This window comes from Hyla sarda, chromosome 2, assembly GCF_029499605.1.
Source record: "Hyla sarda isolate aHylSar1 chromosome 2, aHylSar1.hap1, whole genome shotgun sequence".
NCBI lineage: Eukaryota > Metazoa > Chordata > Amphibia > Anura > Hylidae > Hyla > Hyla sarda.
The window spans coordinates 245,184,094-245,200,345 of record NC_079190.1 but is presented as its reverse complement, the minus strand read 5'-3'; positions in this window follow the sequence as shown (position 1 = coordinate 245,200,345).

Genomic DNA, 16,252 nt, shown 5'->3' with positions numbered 1-16,252 from the left:
TTAAATTGGTTTTAGTATGTCCCTTGTGATGTGTTTATAACATGTATTTTGCATATGTTTGTTGAAATTAATAAAGTATCTGTATTTATGCATTAACTATATTGTGGTGTGCGCATTTCTCAGTGATTATCTATTTCTTAGAGGTTGTAGAATGAAACTAATGCACTAGTACAATAAAAGCAATCTACCATAGTGCTGTTGTCATGTAACGTAAATGGGTAGTCCAGGGACTATCTTATATGGGTAGTCCACTACACTTAACTCCTATCCTGTGGATAAATGTCTGATCCCGGGGGGTCCGACGACCACTGGGGCCTCACTCTTGCAGACGTTTGTGAATGACAGCCTGTTCAGCCAGTGTGTGAAGATCACAAGGAGATTGCGGAGGTTCTCAGCTGTCGGACCCCCTGCGATGAGACCTTTAGATAGGGAATAAGTGTAGTTCCCTGGACTACATCTTTAATGGTCATTTCTAAGGTTAATTTCTGCCATTGAAGCCTATAAAGACTGCTTCTATGGCAACACATCTACTTAAATATACCAGACGTATGATTTTCTTTGTACTGTCAATTCCTATTCCCATACATGTATCCCATATACATTTGATTTGCAAATGATACCATGTAAAATCCATGGTTTTCCCCTGCTGTGCTGACTTCCTCTACAAACTGTAATGTGGACTGTAATGTTGTACGTGTGAGCTCAATATATTCTCGCTATACACAGAAATCCCTTCTAATCAATACCACTTGGCTCTTACATGCATTTAACAATTCTGTAGGTCACGAATCTCTAAATATCCAGTACTGTGATATTCTCACTTTCTTAAGTACCCATATGTAACACATTGCGCACGTAACTATATGTATACCATAGACCTTCATTAGTGGATTTTACTTTGCAGTGTGATGCTGAACATTGCTACAAAAAACATATCCATTTTGATTTTGGTTTTATAGAGTGTGCAGCATCCTGTTGACCAGTCAAGGGTTTTCTAGAGGAAATAACAGACTTCTCTAAAACACCAAATAAAGGGGATATTTATTAAACTTTCCATCAGAACGCACCTCATTAACTTCTAATCAGCTTCGGGCTTACAAACTCCCTCAACAATCTTCTTTCCAAAAAACGGAGCCATGAAACCAACTGATTTTCAACCAGTCTTATACGGCGGTTACAGGCCTCTGAAGTCCTCAGGTGCAAAGCCTGGCAAAGCACGCTCAGTAATTTACTATATGAGCATTTTGGCAAACGTGCTCCTGTTTCCATGGAAATGGTTAGAAGACTGCCATGCAGCTTGGTTCTCAAATTCAGACGCTTTCGATGAATATACAGAATGTGCTCCTCTTTTTGTTGTCGTGACATTCATTTATTACAACTGAGTAATTTAGCCTTGTCACAAGCATTTCAAATCAAATACAGCATGCCCTATACTAAATGTCAGGAGGGGCCGTGGATGAGGACCCACATGATGCACTCTCATGGATGATTCATGTACCATGCAGGGACATTTTGCCTTCATGTCAGTTGGAAAGATGGAAGGGTTAAATGTGGCAGCCTAATTTAACTAATTACCTAGGAGAAATGATAATGGCTTCTTAAATTAGCTGCAGAGAACTCCAGAGACTTATTACATATTCACAGCTAATCTCCCTTTTCTAAGAGTTTTACATTATTAGCATTTTATCTTTTTATATACTGTAGTATAGCTGTCTATACTATGTGACAATTTTCAGGATACTTGGCTACTGTATATTTTCTATGTTGTTTTGCTGTAACGTTTTGCCATGTAATATGTGGAGGCATAAACCTATATAACCTTGTTGGTCATCCCATTCCTAAATAGTGAGTGCTAAAGGGAACCTATCATCATTTTTCATGCTGCATGAACCACAAGTCATGAGGCTGTCTCTGGTGGTTCTCCTGCCCCGTCAGCCTTAATTGATAGATCACAACTAGAGATGAGCGAACTTACAGTAAATTTGATTCGTCACGAACTTCTCGGCTCGGCAGTTGATGACTTATCCTGCATAAATTAGTTCAGCTATCAGGTGCTCCGGTGGGCTGGAAAAGGTGGATACAGTCCTAGGAGACTCGTTCCTAGTATCCACCTTTTCCAGCCCACTGGAGCACCTGAAGGCTGAACTAATTTACGCAGAATAAGTCATCAACTGCCGAGCCGAGAAGTTCGTGACAAATCGAATTTACTGTAAGTTCGCTCATCTCTAATCCCAACCTATACATAAGCAAGGAGAGATCTATCAATTAAGGCCAGTGGGGTGGGGAGAAGCTACAAGGACCGTACCATTGACTTGGAGTTGATAACAACTCCCCTAAAGGACAACTCCCCAAAATCCCATTGTTCCTGGACTGCAAAAAGTAAAGTAATAAACTTTAACTCCCCTGCTGCACAGATATCACTGTTTTGTCTTCTAGGCCCAGTCTTCTTTCACATCCTGGAGCCTGATGCCTGCCATTAGCTTATCATCAGCCACAGCGATGTCTGGTCTCAGTTGGTGATACGCTGAGCAAAGTGTCATGTAACAGGCCCGGGCAGCAGGGGAAATGCAGGGCCCAGGCTTTGTTTAATGCATTCGGTACATTTACACTTCAAATAACTTGATAGACAGTTCCTTATTTCAAATATTCTATTATAACAAATTCCGTTTCACAGGACCGAGCTTTGAAGGAAAACATGGTTTTATATGTTTGCAAACAGTCATAAGCTAAGATACAGGTATGATTTACTTTATCTCCCAGCTATCTGCCCACATCTGCAGCTCTGATCAAGATATAGGGCTGAAAGATTCTCTTTAAGAAGGATCTGTGATTAACTATTTTTTGATTTTTTTTCTTGATATGCCCTCCTGTTCCTGAGATATGTTGGTTTGTAGTTTTTCTGACAATTTAGAGAATTAGATGGGCGTGAATTTCATTTTAAAAATGGGAGTGATTATTAAAGGATTGGTGGGATTATTCATTCAGGGGGTTTGAATGTTTTACAAAATATTCTAAACATTTCGATTTATTCATTACGGAGGGCCACACATCAAAATACATGCACTTTCACACCTTGGCAATACTCTTGGGCATACAAATAATCAAGATTCACCGCTGGCAGCTACCCTTTGCAATTGCCAACCAATGAGTCCAGAGACACTTTGAGCCTTAATATACAAGGTTTAGGCCACACAGGCTGCTCACAGTAGCAGAAGCAACGTGTGACCTGGCCAGGGGTCAAGTTCTGGGAAAAAAGTGAGGAAACTCACCCAAGATTTCCACTTTAGGGCCAGTCCTGCAGGACTCCCTGTAATGGAAATGGTGTTCCTGCTGTGGAAAAAGTGCAGGAACTCTGTTCCTATGCTTTCCTGCAGGACTTGAGCCCTGGGCCTGGCACTGCAATGTTAAAAATGGCTTGTGGGACACTTTGGAGAAATGGCCGTCCAAGGATTCCATGACCTAATCAATGTTATAACCTGATGTTATTGTACCTGGAATGAAAATAGAAATTACTGTACATATTCTCACCTCACACCATGATCATGGAAGTAGGACTGGTGTGACATTCCCTGTTTCATGACATTGTCCATGTGGTCTTCAGAACAGTCTCTGGATATCATTGAGACAAAAGCAGATCCCCGGAAGAGGATATCCAAGCATTCCAGTCTCCATTGCTGCCTTGCTCTCCTCCATGATGTTGTGGTATGTGGTCAATGGAACACCTGTATATGGATTTCTGGCTCGTACTCATATTTCGCCAAAGTGTTTTCTGATGGTTTGTGTAGACATTTTTTTGAACCTCAGACTTGGTATGTGACTTCCAATTTCACTTTTGGTACAGAATGGGTCACTAAACTCCATTTTTCTAATCTGATCTAATCTGTATATGCACCTCTTGTGCACCTCTTTCATTGAGCAATAGTGTTGAGCGGCATAGGCCATATTCGAATTTGTGAATATTCGGGAATATATGGACGAATATTCGTCATATATTCGTAATATTCTCGTTTTATTTTCGCACATGCGAAAATTCACGTATACGAAAATTAACATATGCGAAAATTAGCACTATTGAGCAAGATTGGTGCTCAACTGCAGAACCTTTACAAGGCTTATGGGCCGCACAAAAGATTTAAACAGCCAATGAATGTGCGTTTGCTCATTGTTCGGTTGATCACAGCACATATAGTTGAAAGCGGTGCTCACTTGCTTGGGATCAGAGACAAGTGTCCTGGTTCCTTATTGGTGAACTAGCCGGGGTCAGACCTGGGGCTATGGGGGTCACACCCAGGGCTACAGCCCCCTTAGCACCAATATTTATCTATGGAGATGACATGGCTGCATGCTTGATATACCAACAGATTTGCAATGGGTGTGGCTGAAACTCCTAAACTCAATAACTGCCATACGGCTTAAAGGGGTACTCCGGTGGAAACCTTTTTTTTTTTTTTTAAATCAACTGGTGCCAGAAAGTTAAACAGATTTGTAAATTACTTCTATTAAAAAATATTAATCCTTCTAGTACTTATTAGCTGCTGAATACTACTGAGTACATTCTTTTCTTTTTGGAACACAGAGCTCTCTGCTGACATCATGACTACAGTGCTCTCTGCTGACATCTGCTGTCCAATTTAAGAACTGTCCAGAGTAGAAGGAAATCCCCATAGCAAACATATGCTGCTCTGGACAGTTCCTAAAATGGACAGAGATGTCAGCAGAGAGCACTGTGCTCATGATGTCAGCAGACAGCTCTGTGTTCCAAAAACAAAAGAATTTCCTCTGTAGTATTCAGCAGCTAATAAGTACTGGAAGGATTAAGATTTTTAAATAGAAGTCATTTACGAATCTGTTTAACTTTCTGGCACCAGTTGATTTAAAAAAAAAAGTTTTCCATCGGAGTACCCCTTTAATGATAACATAATAAACAATAAGACAATAGAATGTATATAATAACAGATGCTATATGGCTGTTAAATATATATGCTTGTGTTGAGATATTTGCATTTTATAATAAGATATCTATCAACAAATATTTATACAATAAGACAATGAGAACATTTATAATATGACAAAATGGTTGTCAAGTCAACTTCCTGATGAATGTAGGTTTACGGAAAAGCAGTGCACACTACAAATCTTGTGACCAAAAACATCTTATTCATGTGCATTTCTTGGATAAAGTGCTGTAGGCATTCAGACACACAAAGTCACTTATGATCAACAGACAAGGTAATGTATTGACATGAATTTTGTGGCATAAATAAACTCATTGGGCGAGATTTATCAAAACCTGTCCAGAGGAAAAGTTGCCCAGCTGCCCATAGCAACGAATCAGATTGCTTCTTTCATTTTGCAGAGGCCTTGTTCAAAATGAAAGAATCAATCTGATTGGTTGCTATGGGCAGCTGGGCAACTTTTCCTCTGGACAGGTTTTGATAAATCTCCCCCATGGTGTATCTGAGGGAGACTAGTTGGCTCTGCAGGTGACAAGATGTCATGTAATTTTGCCACATTTATTCAATCATGGCACAGAAATTGGAGCATCTTCTCCCTCTTTGGGCCCCATATTCTCCCTTTTTTGGTCCCACCTTCTCCCTCTTTAGGTCCCACCTTCTCCCTCTTTGGGCCGCCTCCTCTCCTCACAGTGATTAGGTTACTGCAGGAAAAGGGAAAGGCCTCTGAGCAACATAAGTATTACCGATCCACAGTACCAGCGGCGTCTGGCCGCTTACACCTGTCTACAGTACTGGTTCACAGAGAACGGGAGGAGGCGGTCTCTGCGGAGCTTAGGAACATCTACCATACACTGGAGAAGCATGAAGAGGACTTACGAGCTTAGCCTAGTCCATACAGGGCAGATGTCAGCTGCTATCTGCTGACCCTCCCTGGCAGTGAGTCATATCCAAGTTACCTCTAATCCCATTCATTTAACCCCCTAAATGCCACAGTTGCAGGATGCCAATCAGTTGTCATGACTGCTGAAGCCTTCTGTAGGACTTATGTTAAACTGTGCCATAGACAGGGTGTAATGAGAAATCAGACAAAGACAAATCTCCGCAGCTGGAGAGTACAACAGCAGAGCCCAGACAGTTGAATCATACCATGATATTTGTGGTATGGCGGGGTGTGAAGTAGAGGGCAGATGTTGTTACCCTAGGGGCAGATGGTATTAACCCCTTGTGTTTGTGACACCAGGGTGTGGTTTAGCCTTAACCACCCGAAGGTATACCACTGGATCCTGGGCTAGGCACGGGGCAGTGAAGACACCGGCGCCAAGTTATGGACAACGGTAGCTTTACTGAGGGTAGACAGTTGTTACAGTCTATGCAGTACAGCCGGGCCCCAGGAGGTGACCAGTGACACAGATACCTCGCAGGCTTGCTGGAACTTGTAGTTGGACGGAGAATTTAGTGCAGGCCCCGCTGGGTAGACAGATGACTTGACTTGACTGACTTGTGACTGACAGGACGGTGACTTTATCTTACTTGCACTTGACTTGTGACTGCAGGACTTGACTTAAGGCCTCCACTACTCTGGACACATACACTAGGCGCGACTTTACTGGACCTCAGCAGGAAGCAAGAGAAAAAAGCTAGCTCCACCCATCTTTTAATATGCAACATATATACAAATGCGGAAACAACTTCAGGGGGCCCTGAAGGACACTGAAGGACACTGCCTGACAGGGCAGGAAAGGTACGGGGCAACACCATCCCGTACTGGGCCACCACACATTGGTCTGGCAGCAGGATGTTTAAAACAGTGGAGCCCAGACAGTTAAGTCATATTGTACTGGAACAGGATGTTTACAACTCCCGGCAATTTCCACAGCCCACTAACAACGTGATCAGGAGGTGTACTGAAAGTCCTTTGCAAGTCTATCAGATAGGGATAGTGGATAAGTGGTGGTGTGGGGGCGGTAGGTTGACCCTAGAACTGCCTGTAATCTTCAGTATGGAGGTATTTTTGGTGCTCCCTTAAAGGGGTACTCCCGTGGTAAACTTTTTTTTTTAAATAAACTGGTGCAAGAAAGTTAAACAGATTTGTAAATCACTTCTATTAAAAAATCTTAATCCTTCCAGTACTTTTTAGGGGCTGTATACTAAAGAGAAATCCAAAAAAGAAATGCATTTCCTCTGATGTCATGACCACAGTGCTCTCTGCTGACCTCTGCAGTCCATTTTAGGAACTGTCCAGAGCAGCATATGTTTGCTTTGGGGATTTTCTCCTACTCTGGACAGTTCTTAAAATGGACAGCAGAGGTCAGCAGAGAGCACTGTGGTCTTGACATCAAAGGAAATGCATTTCTTTTTTGGATTTCTGTTTATTATACAGCCCCTAAAAAGACTGGAAAGATTCATATTTTTTAATAGAAGTAATTTACCAATCAGTTTAACTTTCTGGAACCAGTTGATAAAAAAATTTTTTTTCCATGGGAGTACCCCTTTAAAAATATATAGAGCATGTGCTGCGGATGTCTGAGAGCTAGGATCCCATGCTGGAAGTTTGTGGGGGGATCCAGTGGTTGGACTCCTTGGGATCAGACACTTATTCCCTTTACTTTAAAACAAAAACAGCTGACTTGTTGTGCTATCAGTTAAGTATATTTTACACTATGCACACATTATTATGTTTCTTTTAGCTTGCCAGGAAAAAAAATATTGTCATTTATTTTGGGGAGGTTTGACCAAAAATGTTAGATAGTTCCTGCACATCACATTTAAGTGTGGCTTGCTAGTGCAGTTTAATTATATGCTTTATCCAGGGTAATGAAAAGCAGAGCTAAATATAAGAGAGGCTCACATGAGAGGAAAATCGGGACGGCAATACTGCTACTTATAAAACTAAAACAGCTCTTACACTAAGGGTGGTGGAGAGCGCAGGACTACAGGATAACATAGGGGTGCACAATTATTAAAAAAACCTGTAAAAATCTGAAAAAAGAAATAGAAAAAAAGATTAATTGGCGCTCACCTGTGACTTTATCTAGTTTAGCGAGTGGTTTTAAATGAAACGAATAAAGTAACGTTTTTGTAATAGGTGAGCACCAATGATTCTTTTTTGATGAGGAAGAAAAAACAAAAACGCAAAAATTGGCAGCGTCCTCAAGGCCAAAATGGACTGTGTCCTTAAGGGGTTAAAAACTATGACCGTTGGTTGCTGCTTTAAGATACGTGCTGTGCAGGCCCTTAATAAAATAAACCTCTGCACACCCCATTAATAAATTAATACCCTGCACACCCCCTTAATAAAATAAAACCCAGCACACCCCCTTAATAAAATAAAACCCTGCACCCCTTAATAAAATAAAACCCTGCAACCCCTTAATAAAATAAAACTCATGTTCATCCCCTTAATAAAACCCATTAACCCCCTTTAATAAAACACCTTAACCCCCCTTCATAGAACCCCTTAACCCCCCCTTAACAAAATAAAACCCTGCACCTCCTTAAAAAAAAACACTTTCCATCTCCACCAAATAGAAACAAATCCAAATCCCCATCAATAAAATTAACAAATCGTGCCCCCCCCCTTAATTACAGCCCCCTCCCTTCCCCCCTCTAATTACACCCCCTCCCTCCCCCCCCTTAATTATACCCCCACCATCCCTCCCTCCCATTAATTCTGATCAGCGGAATCCTTTTTCCTTTTCTTCTCCATCCGGATAAGACCGCCATGTGGATCTCTTAACATCTGCAGGACAAACATGTCAGATTCTGCATTTTTCCAGTGCCCTCCTCTACAAAATCTTTCTATCTATAGGCCCACAAACTGTAATAATGCCCTCCTTGGTGTCCTGCACAGTAAAAGAACAGGTAGGTAGGTAGCCAGGTAAATAGGTAACTTGGTAGGTAGATCAGGAAGCCAGATATGTAGGTAGGTGACAAGCCAGGTAGATACATGACTAGCTAGGTAGTTAGGCAGCCATGTATGAGGGCCAGGTATGTACATAGTTAGGTAGATGGGTATTTGGGTAGTTAGATAGCCTGGTATGTAGGTAAGTAGTTAGGCATCCAGGTATAAAGTTGGGTCGCCCCCCTTCCCCGTAGGAATAGGCAGCAGAGTTAATCCCCCTTCCCTGCAGGTATAGGCAACAGTGTTACCCCCCCTTCCCTGTAGTTATAGGCAGCAGAGTTAACCCCCCTTCCCCAAAGGTATAGGCAGCAGAGTTAGCCCCCCACCCTTCCCCATATGTATAGGCAGTAGACTTAACCCCCCTTCCCCATAGGTATAGGCAGCATAGCTAAACCTCCTTCCCAATAGGTATAGGAACAGAGTTAACCCCTCTTTCTCCTTAGGTATAAGCAACAGAGTCCCCCCCCCCCCATTTGTCAGTAGGTATAGGCAGAGTTAAACCCCCCCATTCCCCATAGGTATAGGCAGAGTTAAACCCCTTTTCCCCATAGGTATAGGCAGAGTTACTCCCCCTTTCCCGATAGGTATAGGCAGAGTTACCCCCCTGTTCCCCATAAGTATAGGCAGAGTTACCCCTCCCCCTGTTCCCCATTGGTATAGGCAGAATTACCCCCCCCCTCTTCCCCATAGGTATAGACAGTTACATCCTCCCTTTCCGCATAGGTATAGGCAGAGTTACCCCCCCCCCTTTCCCCATAGGTATAGGCAGAGTCACCCCCCTTTTCCCCATAGGTGTAGGAAGAGTTACCCCCTCCCCTTCCCCTTTCCCCATAAGTATAGGCAGAGTTACCCACCCCCCTACTTGCCCATAGGTATAGGCAGAGTTTACCACCCCCTCCCCCATCCCCCATAAGTATAGGCAGAGTTCCCCCCTCCCCCTTTCCCCATAAGTATAGGCAAAGTTGCCTACCCCCTCTTCCCCATAGGTATAGGCAGAGTTAAAAAATACAGCAGGGGCCCTCGTCTTCTCCCCTATACAGTACAGGCACCGATGAGTGACGTCATCAGCACCTGTACTGTGTGCTGCGTGGGGGCGGAGGTCATGTCTCCTCTGTGTAAGCTGCAGATGCGGCTCAGAAAGAGGAGAAGCCTTCTTGGAGAAGGCAGCACTGTCCGCTGGGGATCTGGGACAAGTGTCCCGGATCCTCAGTAGTGGCGGCCGCGGGCCCTTAACCTGGACGGGCCCTCGGACGACGTCTGATCGGACCAGCTGGTTAGTCCGCCCCTGGATGGGGGGGGGGGGTGACTCCGTCATGGCAGCCCCCTTGTGAGGCGCACCCCCCATGATGTCGGCAAATGGCAGGTAAAAACACCTTCGGCTCAGTGGCGTACCAAGAGGCGGGCAGGGGGAGCGGCCCGCCCCTTGGTACGCCACTGAGCCGAAGGTCTTTTTACCTGCCATTTGCCGACATCATGGGGTCTTCTTCTCTGGTCTGCTATCAAGCAGACCAGAGAAGTGGATCACAGACAACACTTCTCTGTATCTGCAAGCTAATGATTGCAATATATAATCCCCTGCTGGTACTATGAAAGTGTAAGAAAAAAAGTAAAAAAGTTTTAATAAAAGTGAATAAGCCCCTCCCCCAATAAAAAATAAAATTCCCCTCTTTTCCTATTTAAAAAAAATGTAAACATATATATATATATATATATATATATATATATATATATATATATATAATCATAAAAAAAGAATGTTACAGATAACAAAACAAGAATGGTACAGATAAAAAGTACAGATCACGATGCAAAAAATGAGCCTTCATACATCCCCGTATATGGAAACTAAAAAAGTTACAGGGGTAAGAAGAGGACAATTTTAAATATACTGATTTTGTTCAATAAAGTGTGACTTCTTATAAAAGTTGTACAATATTAGAAAAACTATATCAATTGGGTATCGTTTTAATCGCATAGAGCTGCAATATAGTGTGTGGCAGGGTTTAATTCAGGGGCATGCTGTGTAACAGTATTATTTTCAGGGGCTCAGTGTGTGACAGGGTTATATTTGGGGGCTGGCTCTGGCAGGGTTATATTTAGAGCGAACAATGTGCAACAGGGTTATATTTAAGGTGCAGTGTCTGACAAAGCTTTAAAGGGGTTCTCCGGGGCTTAAACATCTTATCCCCTATTCAAAGGATAGGGGATAAGATGCCTGATTGCGGGAGTCCCTCAGCTGGGGACGCCCGTGATCATGCACGTGGCACCCCGTTTGTAATCAGTGCCCGGAGCGGCGTTCGCTCCGGGACTGATTACCGGCGACCGCAGGGCCGGCGGCGTGTGATGTCACGCCTCCGCCCCCGTGTGACGTCACGCTCCGCCCCTCAATACAAGCTGACGGGAGGGGGCGTGGTAGCTATCAAGCCCCCTCCCGTAGGCTTGCATTGAGGGGCGGAGCGTGACGTCACACGCTGCCCGCCCTGCGGTCGACCATAATCAGACCCGGAGCGAACACGCTCCGGGTCTGATTACAAACGGGGTGCCGCGTGCATGATCCCGGGGGTCCCCAGCTGCGGCAGCTTTGGATAGGGGATAAGATGTTTAAGCACCGGAGTACCCCATTAAGGATTATTGTCTTCACATAGAGCCAATGATGTCAAGGTGTCACATTGCACATCACAGAGGGGCTTGCAACTACTTATGGGGGCACCTGCAACTACTTATGGGGGGCACTGAAGGCCTACAACTACTTATGGGAGCACAGAGGGACCTGCAACTACTTATGGGGGCCCAGAGGGGCCTGCAACTACTTATGGGGGCACAGAGGGACCTGCAATTACTTATGGGGCACAGAGGGGCCTGCAACTACTTATGGCATCACAGAGGCGCCTTCAACTACTTATGGGGGCACTGAAGGCCTACCACTACTTATGGGAGCACAGAGGGACCTGCAACTACTTATGGGGGCCCAGAGGGGCCTGCAACTACTTATGGGGGCAGAAAAGGACCTTCAACTACTTATGGGGACACAGAGGGACCTGCAACTACTTATGTGGGCACAGAGGGACCTGAAACTACTTATGTGGGCACAGAGGGACCTGCAATTACTTATGGGAGCACAGAAAGGCATTCAACAACTTATGGGGTCACAGAGGAGCCTGCAACTACTTATAGGGGCACAGTTGGGCCTGCAACTACTTATGGCATCACAGAGGGGCTTGCAACTACTTATGGGGGTACCTGCAACTACTTATGGGGGGCACTGAAGGCCTACAACTACTTATGGGAGCACAGAGGGACCTGCAACTACTTATGGGGGCCCAGAGGGGCCTGCAACTACTTATGGGGGCACAGAGGGACCTGCAATTACTTATGGGGCACAGAGGGGCCTGCAACTACTTATGGCATCACAGAGGCGCCTTCAACTACTTATGGGGGCACTGAAGGCCTACCACTACTTATGGGAGCACAGAGGGACCTGCAACTACTTATGGGGGCCCAGAGGGGCCTGCAACTACTTATGGGGGCAGAAAAGGACCTTCAACTACTTATGGGGACACAGAGGGACCTGCAACTACTTATGTGGGCACAGAGGGACCTGCAATTACTTATGGGGCACAGAGGGGCCTTCAACTACTTATGGGGTCACAGAGGGGCCTTCAACTACTTATGGGGTAACAGAGGGGCCTGCAACTACTTATGGGGGCACAGAGGGGCCTGCAACTACTTACGGCATCACAGAGGGGCCTGCAACTACTTATGGGGGCACTGGGGGACCTGCAACTACTTATGGGGGCACTGAAGGCCTACAACTACTTATGGGAGCACAGAGGGACCTTCAAGTACTTATGGGGGCACAGAGGGGCCTGCAACTACTTATGGGGGCACAGAAACCCTGCAACTACTTATGGGGACACAGAGAGACCTGCAACTACTTATGTGGGCACAGAGGGACCTACAACTACTTATGTGGGCACAGAGGGACCTGCAACTACTTATGGGAGCACAGAGGGGCGTTCAACTACTTATGGGGTCACAGAGGAGCCTGCAACTTCTTATGGGGGCACAGAGGGGCTTGCAACTACTTATGGGGGCACCTGCAGCTACTTATGGGGGGCACTGAAGGCCTACAACTATTTATGGGAGCACAGAGGGACCTGCAACTACTTATGGGGGCCCAGATGGGCCTGCAACTACTTATGGGGGAACAGAGGGACCTGCAATTACTTATGGGGCACAGAGGGGCCTTCATCTACTTATGGGGTCACAGAGGGGCCTTCAACTACTTATGGGGTCACAGAGGGGCCTGCAACTACTTATGGGGGCACAGAGGGGCCTGCAACTACTTATGGGGGCACAGAGGGGCCTGCAACTACTTATGGCATCACAGAACGGCCTGCAACTACTTATGGGAGCACAGAGGGACCTGCAATTACTTATGGGAGCAAAGAGGGGCCTTCAACTACTTATGGGGTCGCAGAGGGGCCTGCAACTGCTTATGGGGGCACAGAGGGGCCTGCAACTACTTATGGCATCACAGAGGGGCCTGCAACTACTTATGGGGGCACTGGGGGACCTGCAACTACTTATGGTTGGCACTGAAGGCCTACAACTACTTATGGGAGCACAGAGGGACCTGCAACTACTTATGTGGGCACAGAGGGACCTGCAACTACTTATGTGGGCACAGAGGGACCTGCAATTACTTATGGGGCACAGAGGGGCTTTCAACTACTTATGGGGTCACAGAGGGGCCTTCAACTACTTATGGGGTCACAGAGGGGCCTGCAACTACTTATGGGGGGCACAGAGGGGCCTATGAATACATACGGGGCACAGAGAGTTCCTATAACTATATACAGGGCAGAGAGAGACGGCCTACAGCTATATATGTGGGCACAGAGGGCCTACAACTATATATGTGGGCACAGAGGGCCTACAGCTATATATGTGGGCACAGAGGGCCTACAGCTATATATGTAGGCACTATTATTGTGGGACAATGCACATAAGGAGTTTGTATAGAGGTGAGCATTGTGCTGGAGAAAGGAGCCTAAAATATTTGTCTGGCAGGTTCTGTGGAGACGAGTCATGGCCGGAAGAAGTCATCATATGATGGTCTTGGCAGAATAGAGAAGAAAAGTGAACTCCTCCGATCAGAGAAGATGCCCCCTGTGATTGACTCAGAGAAGACGTCCCCAGTGAGTCTATAATATAATGCGGTATTCTCCTGATTGTGTCCCATCAGCGCTGAAGTCACTTTACATTCTGTACATTCTGCAGTTATGTTTAGTAAAACAAATTCTCCCAGCATTCCCTTACCACTGCTTACATCATACTAGAAGCTTTAGTGCTTTTCCCTAACTTGGCAATTGGTATATTTGATTATTATAGTTGAAATAATTTTCAGCAATGCTTTACACCTCGAGTGTCCGTAACGCTAAGTATAAAAGAGCAAAAGGTGAGAGACTATCCGATGGCGCCTTCCTGAATGATTCAAAATTACCGTGAGTTTAAACAAGGCAATTTTATTGAAAATAGTGCAACATAAAAGTTTTGAATCCGGACCGGATTCTTCGTCAGGCAGAATGATTCACAGAGAAAATGCGCCAAGATTTAAATGTCCAAGTCCCACAACTACCGCCGGGTCATAGGGCAAAAAAATGGGAGGAGTAACATTACCTCACATTACACAATCTATATACAAAATTCCATATACATCCAAACGTTAATAACAATAATAAGGTAAAAAACAAAGACTGCGCAACAATTAAAATGAACAAATTACGCTCCTATATCTTCACTCTGAAGTCGCGGCACTAGCCGCTATTTGCGGGATCTACTGCCTATAGTTAGACAGTCATTCTCTAGAGCGGACCGATTGAGGAGATGGCGCACAGATTATACACTCCACCGCTTGTTGCAGCGCTGGAGCCGCTGGAAAAAAAGGCCCACTGTGACTTAGAGCTAATACAGAAACAGTTCAGAAGCGGTGCTGCCTATAATCGATAAAAGAAAAAATGGAGGTGTGTAACTGACACATAAGAGTTCCCATCGGGAAAGTCCCATTGCAGAATCAATACCAAATTGTATAGTGACTGCCGGCAATAAAAATTGTAAATGAAAAAGGTGTAAAATTTAAAATCTAATATAAGAGGGTATATTATTAACTGCCTCTTGTACAGTTAAAGGGGTATATTAGTAACTGCCTCTACAAAATGGTTATATATATCAAAATGACATATATAAAAAATATATATATATAAAACAATACACTACATAATGAACCCTCATTGCATATAAATATAGGGGTAGAATAAATATTGAAAAAAACCCCGTTCTCATAAAAAACCAATTCTATACAAGAATCCTATATGGAATTAATTAATTTCATAATACAATGTATCTAAAGACATAAAATATCTGCCTGATATAAAAAATACTAAAAGAAATCACATACAAGTATAGGAAGCTAGAGATATAGGTAAAAATAGTCATAAATGAGATTTATATTTATATGTGAGATTTATATTATCGTCTCTGTAATCTCATTAAGACCACGTGGGGAAATGGTGCCTAGCTTGAAGATCCAGTATACTTCACGTTTTTTTAGGAGTTCAAACCGATTGGAATTGTGTGCGCCAATGTAATCGATGGGAGTAACTTGAATGGGAGCTGCCTCATTGGGGTGTTGTAACTTGTTTAAACTCACGGCAATTTTGAATCATTCAGGAAGGCGCCATCGGATAGTCTCTCACCTTTTGCTCTTTTATACTTTCTATACCGGACTGAGAAGTTACGGGAATCGGATACCGAGGCTGCCACCTGTCACCGAGTCTATATGCCATCTCAGGTGTTGTACTCTTAGTACAACACCACACGGTAAGGTGCAATTTATCCATACACCTTTCTTGTTCATCCCGCAGTATTACACCAGGAGCGCACCTCTTTTCTTTTTATAATTGTTCTACGTAACGCTAAGTAGGGTACCTGTCAAAAATTTTAACCCCCCTTACGCTGCTGTCCCCTGAGCCCCACCTCAGCATAGAACAAAATACAGGTATACATCACCTAATACACCTGTGCTATGGCTGTAATAGCTTGAAGTAACATCAGCTGACAGCCAATAAGACTAACCTCTCCCTCTGACACCTAAGCGTGGAGCAAAATTTTGTATGGTCATGCAACATTGAGTGGCCCTGCACCTTGGCCCTTCCTTTTTGTGGCTCCGCCCTCAGTCACACCCATGGCCCGTGCCCTGGATCTTTTGGAGACCTAGCAACACCCCTGGTATCACATATACATTGTCCAAAATATCATGGGCTTAGATATACTGGCTAACGAACATAGTATTAGTATATAGTATTTTTTGCAAATCTGACCTGTGTCACTTTAT